The following is a 9,309-nucleotide window of genomic DNA, read 5'->3' as shown; positions in this document are numbered from 1 at the left end:
CACTTGAAAAAATTCCATGTGATGTCTCTATCCACCCATAACTATTCACTGGTACTTGTAAATGGTGTATGATCATCTTTTGGCCTCTGGACTTCCCAGTAATACTGATCTGTGCCGAGAACTGCAGCACAGCCCCATTCAAAGCAATCCTGCCTATCACACTGAGGCAGGAATTATTGAAGTCTGCCACCTTTCACTGTAAAGACGATTGCAGACAACCGGGCTGCAAGGGGCCTAAGACTGGGCCATTCCGGTTCTTTGGCTATATCTAGTATTGCAGCTTTACCTCATTCAAGTTAAGGTTAAAGGGGCTCTATCAGCAAAATCGTGCTGATAGAGCCCCACATATGCGTGCATAGCCTTTAAAAAGGCTATTCAGGCACTGTAAAAGTTAAATTAAACTACCCCCCCCGTTTTAAAATAATAACTTATATAAGAATGTTCTCTACTTACGGAACGTGCACCCTGGGCGGGCATTCAGGGTGCGCCGTCTTCTTCTTCCCCGCCTCTTCTTCCTCTGACGTCTTCGCGTCCCTTCCTCCTCCGGCGCTTGCTCGCGGACACTGATAAAAAAAAATAGCCCGGGCGCATGCGCAGTAGCACGCGGCTTCTACTACGGCTACTGCGCATGCGCCCGGGCTATTTTTTTTTTTTTTTATCAGTGTCCGCGAGCAAGCGCCGGAGGAGGACGGGACCTGAAGACATTGGAGGAAGAAGAGGCGTGGAAGAAGATGAAGACACACCCTGAATGCCCGCCCAGCGTGCACGTTCCGTAAGTAGAGAACATTCTTATATAAGTTATTATTTTAAAATGGGGGGGGGGGTAGTTTAATTTAACTTTTACAGTGCCTGAATAGCCTTTTTAAAGGCTATGCACGCATATGTGGGGCTCTATCAACATGATTTTGCTGATAGAGCCCCTTTAAGGCCCAGAATTGTGGAAATATAGCTTTTTTTTTTTTTTTGGGAGCCAAAGCCTGGAGTGGATTGAGCAAAAGGTAGGAGTATAACAACTTTCTTTATATTTCCTATTCCTTTTGTAGCCATTTTTGGCTTTAAAAACCGCAACAACAAAAGCAAACAAACTGCGTTTCTGCAACATGGGGACTTAGCCTGAGGCTAATACATCCACAGCGGAGGATCTGCAGCGGTTCCTCCGACAGCGCTTTAAACAGAAAGTTCACTGAGTTTTCCTCCGCAGACTTTGTTAGCATTATATCTACGGGAAAGCCGCCGGCGTTTCTGTAGATATAATTGACATGCTGCGATTTCTGAAACCGCTAGTAGTTAGTTAACAGTTAGTAGATAAGTGTGTGATCACTGGGACTCCTGTCCAGTTCGAACTATGCTCCCCATATGGACAGTGCAGTGGGACATGCTTGATCACTGTTCATATGGGAACAGTTCCGGATGTCCCACAAGGCTAGGACTACACAGCAACTTCGGTTGCGACTCCTTCGTCAGTGTAAGTAAATAGCCATGTTGTGACCCACAGATTATTGTTACTGTAAAATCTGCTTGCAAACAAATTGTGTTTTTCTTTTGACTTGAAGTTATGGACCAAACTTTCCGTAGGTTACAATGTGACACTTTTTGCATTTGTGAAGGAATTACAGGGTGAGACAATGATCTTTGCACCCAAAATCAGGCTATAGCTCTAGTGTAAAGGTAATGCACTACTTCATTCACACAGAGACCTGGGGACCCTAGTTCTGTTCTGTGGGGCATCCAACATGTATCCTATGGGGGGGGGAGTGTTATTGTGGGAACACCCCTTCAAGTACCAATATGGACAATGTACACTAAAATGTATATCTTATATGTATCAGACTGGTACAGGGAGAGCTGCTAGTCTTAGCCATAAATGTGATGGTTCCTGAAGGTTTGTTATCTAAAGCAACTATCGAGACTACACACGTTTCCGAGTATTACAGCTTGTGTACTTCCCGCTTATTCCCATCCCAAGATGGCGCCGAGATGTGGACATGTGACGTCTGTGTGGGAGGGTCATGACCCGGAAGTGTGTGCTGGACACCGAGACACCTGATTACAGATTCCCGCAGTCGTTAAAGGGAGGTTATTACCGGGAAAGGCGGGGCGTACGGACACTGCGGGAGGTGAGTGGTGAGCCCGGCTCGTTACACTGTATACACCGAGCGGAGCACATGGCGCCTCCATGGTTCTCGGTGACATCCCCTTTTATTGTCTCAGCAGCCATACACCGGAAGCTGTGCCTCCCCGGCGGCCAGCGCTGCTCTCTGCTCCCAAATATTTATTAGTAGAATCCTATTGTTCCTGTGGGGGATAACCTAGTCCTTACTAGCCATGTAGTGCCCAGCCTGAGCAGCTCTGCCCACTGTGTACTGATCTGTGGCAAGTAGAGTCCTGCTATAAGAGCATGTTCTCCCCGTGTTTGAGGGAATTTCCTCCCACACTCCAAACACTTACTGCTAGGGAGTGGATATTGTGAGCAATGTATGTGACTGACAATGTCTGTACAGCGCTGCGGAATCTGATGGCGCTATATAAGTAAGGGAAATAAATAAATAAGGCTTTGTGACAGGATATGGTGACACCACAGGTGACTGGCTACCTGCGGTGTATGACAGACTCTGTCCCCTGATAGTGGTGGCCGCATAAGTATGTGTAATATATATGGATATAGAGAAAGTGAGAAGTAAATATATATATATATATATATATATATATATATATATTACCGTATATATATATATATATTACACACACTAGCACAAAGTACAGCAGAAACTGTAGCATTTAAAGGGGTTGTTCAGAATAAATCTAACTCCCTACACTAAATACCCTCTGACTTTCTAAATAACAAAAATAATCAAAAATGTACATTTACCCATATCCCCGGGGTGGTCATGTGACTGCCCCAGGGAGATTTTCTGATTATCCGGTGATGATTAGAGATGAGCAAATAGTATTCGATCGAATACCTCGCTCCCATAGGAATGCGTGTAAGCGGCCAAACACCAAGGAGTTAACCACGTTGAATATTCACTGCGCTTAACCCCTTGGTGTTCGGCCGCTTACACGCATTCCTATGAGAGCGAGGTATTTGATCGAATACTATTCGCTCATCTCTAGTGACTATCCGTTTTCCTGTTTCTGGAAACGTATCGTCACTATTATTCCTCTTCCCCTCCAATCCACCGTACTATACTTACCTTCTAGGTTTCTCCTTGTGGGATGGCTCCTCCTTCTTTTCTGACTGCCGCTACTTCTTTAAGCTCTGCTCTGTGCACTGCTGCTGATAATCCAACTCCCGCGCCTGTGCAGTAGAAGGGTCGTTGCTGCAGAGAACAGAGCAGCGTTGGGAGAAGAGCACAAACCTGCAGAATCAGTAAGGACGGAGGGGCCGTCCTGCAGGAAGAAGCCTGGAAGGAAGAGAGGTAAGTATGTAATGGAGTTGGATTGAGTAGGTAGAGAAGGGCTAGTAGTGGGTGGGATAGCTAGAGAGACAGGGAGGGGGTGTATGGGAAGGATAGGAAGTATGGCTGGTCTTACACGACAGTAGTGGTTTTTGCGGTCCGCAATTTGCTGATCAACAACACTAATTTCACATTTCACGGACGACCGTGTCCATCTGCAAAGTGCCGTGATGTCCATGACTTTGCGGACCTGTGGTATTCAGTGCCGACCCCGGTCACGGCACGACACGACACAACACGGATAAAATATCTGGTGGTGTAAGAGACCGTACTGAATACAATGTGTCTGCAAATGGTCCGCAATTGAGAACCCACAATTGCAGACCATTTGCGGATTTAACTTATGTTTGTGTAAGGCCAGCCTAAATGGAGAGTGGTTATTGTTGAAGCTGAACCTCGTAAACAAATGCAGGAGGTACCAGGAGTTCCCAAAGACACCCAGAAATCACTCACAACACAGCTAAAGGTATTTGGATGCATTTATTAACCCATTATTAGCACTAAGAGGCATTTTTTTAGAACATTTTTTGCCTGAAAACTCCTTTAACAATCAACCTTCTTTCTTCTCCCTCCAATGTGTCTTAGAAGAGGCATTGACATAGTGGCTACTGGTACAGGTGTGCTTTGTGCGTATATTTTCACAAACCCATCTATCCCTGGCATCTTTTTGGTGTGTTGCCAAGTTGTGCCATATATCAAAGTATGCATCACCATTGCAGAGTGGTAATGCTAGTAATATGTCATATGATCCTCATTGGCTGCCGTGATCATGTGCAAGCTGCCGATAAACAAAGACCAGGAAGGACCTATTCTTCTGTGTTGGATTGGTGTGGGATCAGAGAGGGTGTTTTTTGTTGTTGTTTTTGCTTTTTTTTTCTGTACATTTGTAGCCTATTAGTTTGTAAGCCATATATTTAATACAGGATGTCATCCCATAGGCACAATACACAAAACTCTAGTTGTTTTGAGTATCCAAAAATTATGGATCCACAATTGAGAATAGTATATGAACCCAATCAATTCTATGGCCTCATATGTGTCCATAGTTTTTATAGATCTATGTACAGGCTGTAGAAACCATCTGCAAAATATGGAGCAGGTGCAATTTCTGTTCATACTTGTGGCACAGATTCTCCTATACAAGTCTGGGGGATCCTACAAGTCTCTATCCAGATTGGTGATTACAAATGGCTTACTGATACAATCATGGGAACTGTAGTTTTTCCACAGATTCACTGCAAAAAAAAAAAAACAACAGTTATGCAAGGAGCAGCAAGTAAAGTAAAGCCAAACAAAGGCTGCACAAGGGAACTGTGAGTATTTAGTACTGCTGTGGATGTCTTTTTAGATAATTTTTGGAAGCTGGATAACCCCTTTTAAAGAGGACCTTTCATGTCCTCATGAGTGTGTGTTTTTATATACTGCTAGAAAGCCGACAGCGCACTAAATTCAACACAGTGTTGGCTTTCCCGCTATGTGCCCCAGTAGTTTAGATCAGTGCCGTTAATTTTGGCATCGACACCCCCCCCCTTCCATTGTCAGAAGGGGGTTCCTCATAGCTCAGCATCATTGCTGGACTGTGAGAAATGCCCCCTGACAGTACTCGTCTATAGGCTTGAAGCTATGAAGAATGCCCTTCTGACAGTTGGTAGATATTGGTACCCAAAATTACATCACTGATATTTCCAGCCCTGGGGCACCTACAGGAAAAGTCAACAGTGTTCTGGATTCAGCACATATAAAACTGCACATTCATAAAGGCATGAAAGGCCCTTTTTAAAGGGGACATTTCACCACTGTCAACAATTCGAGTTCTAAGCATCTGTTAATAGTTGCCACTCCACTGATTGGAGTTTCCTCTCTAGCGTCCACTTTTACTGAGCAACAAGTGCAGTTAGTTTTGGTGCCTGATGTGCTATTTAAGCTCTGTAATGTCAGAAGAGCAGATTCAGGCAGGGGTTGTGATTCAGAGTTCAGAATCGCACTCCTGCCTGAAAATACAGATCTTAAATAGCATATTATTGCTCAGGAATGGTGGGGGTTAGAGGAAAAATTCTAACTGTGGTGGAATCAGTGGAGCATCATCTATTAATAGATATAATGAGCTGGACTTGTTAGAGGTGGTGGACAGCCCTCTTTAAATGGGTGCAGTGCACTACTACATTATCTATCTGACTGGTGCTTACCCTGACCGTATCAGCTGTGTGTACCTGTATCATGTTGGAGGTAAAAGTAGTAGTTGATCTTTCGGCTGCTTGCACATTTCTATACAGACAGCCATATACAGTGTTACTTGAACGATTGCCCCTTTTCCTTTTGTAGAGTCCACCTATGTGTAAAATGAGCTGTATGTTCTTTGTAACACCAGGTTCACACTTGCGCCTGGTATCTGTCTATTGGCAAACTGGTTAAAAAAAAAAAAAAAAGCGTATTGGTTCAAAAAGGATTCCAAACAGTTACACAGTAGATACCCAAATCTGTCTTTTTTGATGGATTAGTGAATGGGTGTCAAAAATCAGTCCATTTTTGACAGATCCATTTTGGGTGCCCCCCCCCCCCCTTCTTCATTCTGAGCATGCTCAAAGGGAAAGACGGATTGCAAAACAGACACAAACTGATTACTATTCATTTGTGTTCATGTTACTTTTTGTTGTCTTTTTTTTTTTTTTTTTTTTTTTATAAAACAGATTTGTTCCGGTCTGTCTGGTATCCTGCAAGTCCAACTTTTTTCTCCACTCAAAAGAGCAGATGCCAGACGGAAATGCTCCAAACGCACATCAGCAGATGGTTTATACAACCCATTGAAATAGATGGGTCTTAAAACGAAACGTTCAAAATCAATTTTTATAATGTATAAAGGAGAGTAGTCTTACAGTCTTATAAGCCGGACCACCCTGTCTACGATATATAGATGTTGGGTGGCTGCTACCATAACATTTTCGGGTGTTTGAGAGACAGGTCCCAATAGCCAGAGGTAGGGAGATCTTTCCACTGGAAATATAAACTAAAGACCTCCATTACAGTCATGTCTTATTCTACAGACAATTGTTTGATTTCTTAATAACTCCTCCGACTATCCAGGGAGTGCTTGTTTTTGTGGACTTTGTCACTTGCCCCACGGGCTTGCTATGTTACTTATTCTTCCTTAGTGTGTCTGGTATACTTATATTGCTCTTACTGAAATTGTAAAGCACCGCTTTGCACCCACAACGAATTCAGCAGTAGAAGCATTTCTCATTCTGGGCCTGCTGAAGCCTCAGCTACATTTCCTACATCTGTGTTTTTTAACTTAAGGTGAGCAGATTTTGGATATCTTCTTTTACTTTTTATTGGTTAATTTCTTTCCTCAATTTCGAGAAACAATTTTGCTAGAATATACTTGTAATAATCCATCCATAAACATAAATAACATGAATATTCCAGGCACAATAGTAAAGTGCAATGACTCGTTCTGCTACACCGGCAGATTAAATGTTGTGTTGACCTCCATCACCTGCGTCTGCTTTTACCCATAGTGCTAGGATCTTACTCATGCACTCCCACTATTAACTGTGAGAACAGACCACACCAATTGGACGAGTTTCACCTTCTTTACTATTTACCAAGTAAAGTGCTGTATGTGATATAGTGACTATGCTTGGTATTGCAGCTTGTCCCACCTTCTTTAATGGGACTAAGCTACAGAATGGCCTTGTGACCGATGCACTTGTGCCACTTCGGCTTCACAGGCCATATCACGTCGCCACTGCCGCTTTGAGAAATTCATTTATAGTGGTCCTAGTTGTTAGGTCATTAGTATTTATCCTGAAACATCCCTTTAAATTTCAACTTCCTATAGGTTTATTGCTGATTGCATTTCCCCTAAAATGTTGAACCAACTGCCTTATTACAGCACCCTTTCACTTGTAGATGTTTTTTTTGTTTTGTTTTGTTTTTATACAAATGTAAAGCACCATGGAATTAAAGGTGCTATATAAATAAATAATAATAATAATATGTAATTTTCCCACTAAATAACTTTCTAAAAAAAAATTTGGGGAGCAGCAATTCTAATCCTTTTGTCACTACCAAGAACCATGTATTGATTTTTACATAGAAGAGTATTTGTCCCAACCTGATACTTTTTAAGTTATTGTTTAGTTGTAAGGGTCTATACACCCTGCTTAATTAATAATAGTCCTGGAAATTAGCTGTCATCCAGGAGGACAGAAGTTGCTCTCTAGTGCCACCTATTGAAAGCAGCCAACCTGTTTGGGTGTCTCTGGGAGCTCCTGGTATTTGCTTCATTTGTTTAGATGGTTCAGCTTCCTGCTATGTAACTTCCACAGTAGCTCCCTCTTTCCCCCTCCCTGTCTCTCTAGCTATCGTGCCCACTATTAACTCTTTCCAACTAACTCTGCTCACCCCCCACCACATCACTCTTACTTCTCTTCCTTCCAGAATTCCTCATGCGGGGTGGCCCTTCTCTCTTTCCTGATTCTGATAGGCGCACTCATTAGCCCCAGTGCTGCTCTGTACTCTGTAGCGACGATCCACCTCTACTGCACAGGCGTGGGAGCTGATCAGTAGATGTGGATTATCAGCAACAGAGCACAGAGCCTGGAATATTGCATGCGCCGGCCGTCAGAATATAGGGAGGAGCTGCCCCGCATGAGGAGGAAAGGTAAGTATGATGGAGGGTTGTGGGGGGAGTAGTAGTGAATTCTCGGAAATGGGGAAACACATTGTCACAGGATAACCAGCAAATGTCCCTGGGGTGGTCATATGACCGCCCCAGGGATATGGGTAAATATACATTTTTGATAAATTATGTAATTTAGAAAGTAGGTGGGGGAGGGTGTTTAGATTAGTTTAGGAATTAGCTTTTATCCCAGACAACCCATTAAATCAGCATTTAACCCTTTAACAGGCCACGGTGCATGACTTTGGGATATATACAGAACCACAGTCTTGTCGGTAAGGAACGGACACCCATCTGCAGAGAGCAATACTGTGGTTGTTGATGCTGTCTGTGCAGAGCTAGTGCTAGAGGGACAAATTTTGTCTCAGACTCCATATATAGCTGACGATGTTTTGATAAGTAGTTGTCATTGATTGATAAAACCTAACACCTTCATATGTTTAAAGGCGATAGATGCTTTCATACAATTGATGACCCATCTATAAGACAGTCCATCAACTTTGGATCACACGAGGATCCTACATATGGACATACTGCCTGGTTTCCTGTAGATGCAGCTGGGATGAATTTCCATCCACTCATGTGAATCAGGCCTTTACAGAGCTTGGTTAGTCATTTGGCAGAGCTTGCCATGATGTCACAGTTTATCTCTGGACTGCACGATAGGCCACTCTCACATAGTTGTATTCTTGTCATATTTGTAAACTAAAACCAGGAGTGGGTCCAAAATATGAAAGAGCAAATCTTTCTATGGTGCCGTTCACATCACGTTTTGATCAGCAGTTTAAATGATCAGTTTTGCAGAGACAAAAAATAATGCGAATAACAGATGTAAACTATCCATTTACATAGTCAATGCTCAAACAGGTCACTTACTATGATGGTTTACTCTAGATTCCACTTCTGGTTTTACTTACAATTACTGATGCTAAATACTGACAATTGTACTGCTGAAGATGACAAACATACGAAAATGCTCAACTGTTTGCGCATCTCCCTGAATTTGTGCAGCCACTGCTTAATGGACCCCTCACCTCATTGGCTGTATACAGGCTTGTTCCATTCTAGAGATTGTTGGGCACTTAAACTGTCAAACTAAGCCCCCGCACTGACATAACATCAACTGGCCTATCACAATATACAAAAAAACCTAACTCTTTCATAGCTGTC

The 9,309-nt window shown here is 42.9% G+C and overlaps 1 protein-coding gene across 1 annotated transcript in view; it reads left to right on the top strand.

Annotated features, from left to right (window-relative positions):
- The first annotated feature begins 2,026 nt into the window (after positions 1–2,026).
- PSEN1 (presenilin 1) overlaps positions 2,027–9,309 on the top strand; it is a 47,756-nt gene continuing 40,473 nt past the window's right edge. The window contains exon 1 of the mRNA XM_075282840.1: positions 2,027–2,117. The gene's annotated coding sequence lies outside the window, so the exon portion shown is untranslated. The remainder of the gene's footprint in view (positions 2,118–9,309) is intronic.

The sequence above is a fragment of the Leptodactylus fuscus genome, chromosome 7, assembly GCF_031893055.1.
Source record: "Leptodactylus fuscus isolate aLepFus1 chromosome 7, aLepFus1.hap2, whole genome shotgun sequence".
Classification (NCBI taxonomy): domain Eukaryota; kingdom Metazoa; phylum Chordata; class Amphibia; order Anura; family Leptodactylidae; genus Leptodactylus; species Leptodactylus fuscus.
Note: the sequence above shows the minus strand (reverse complement) of the source record. Positions and strands in the feature narration are given on the sequence as shown.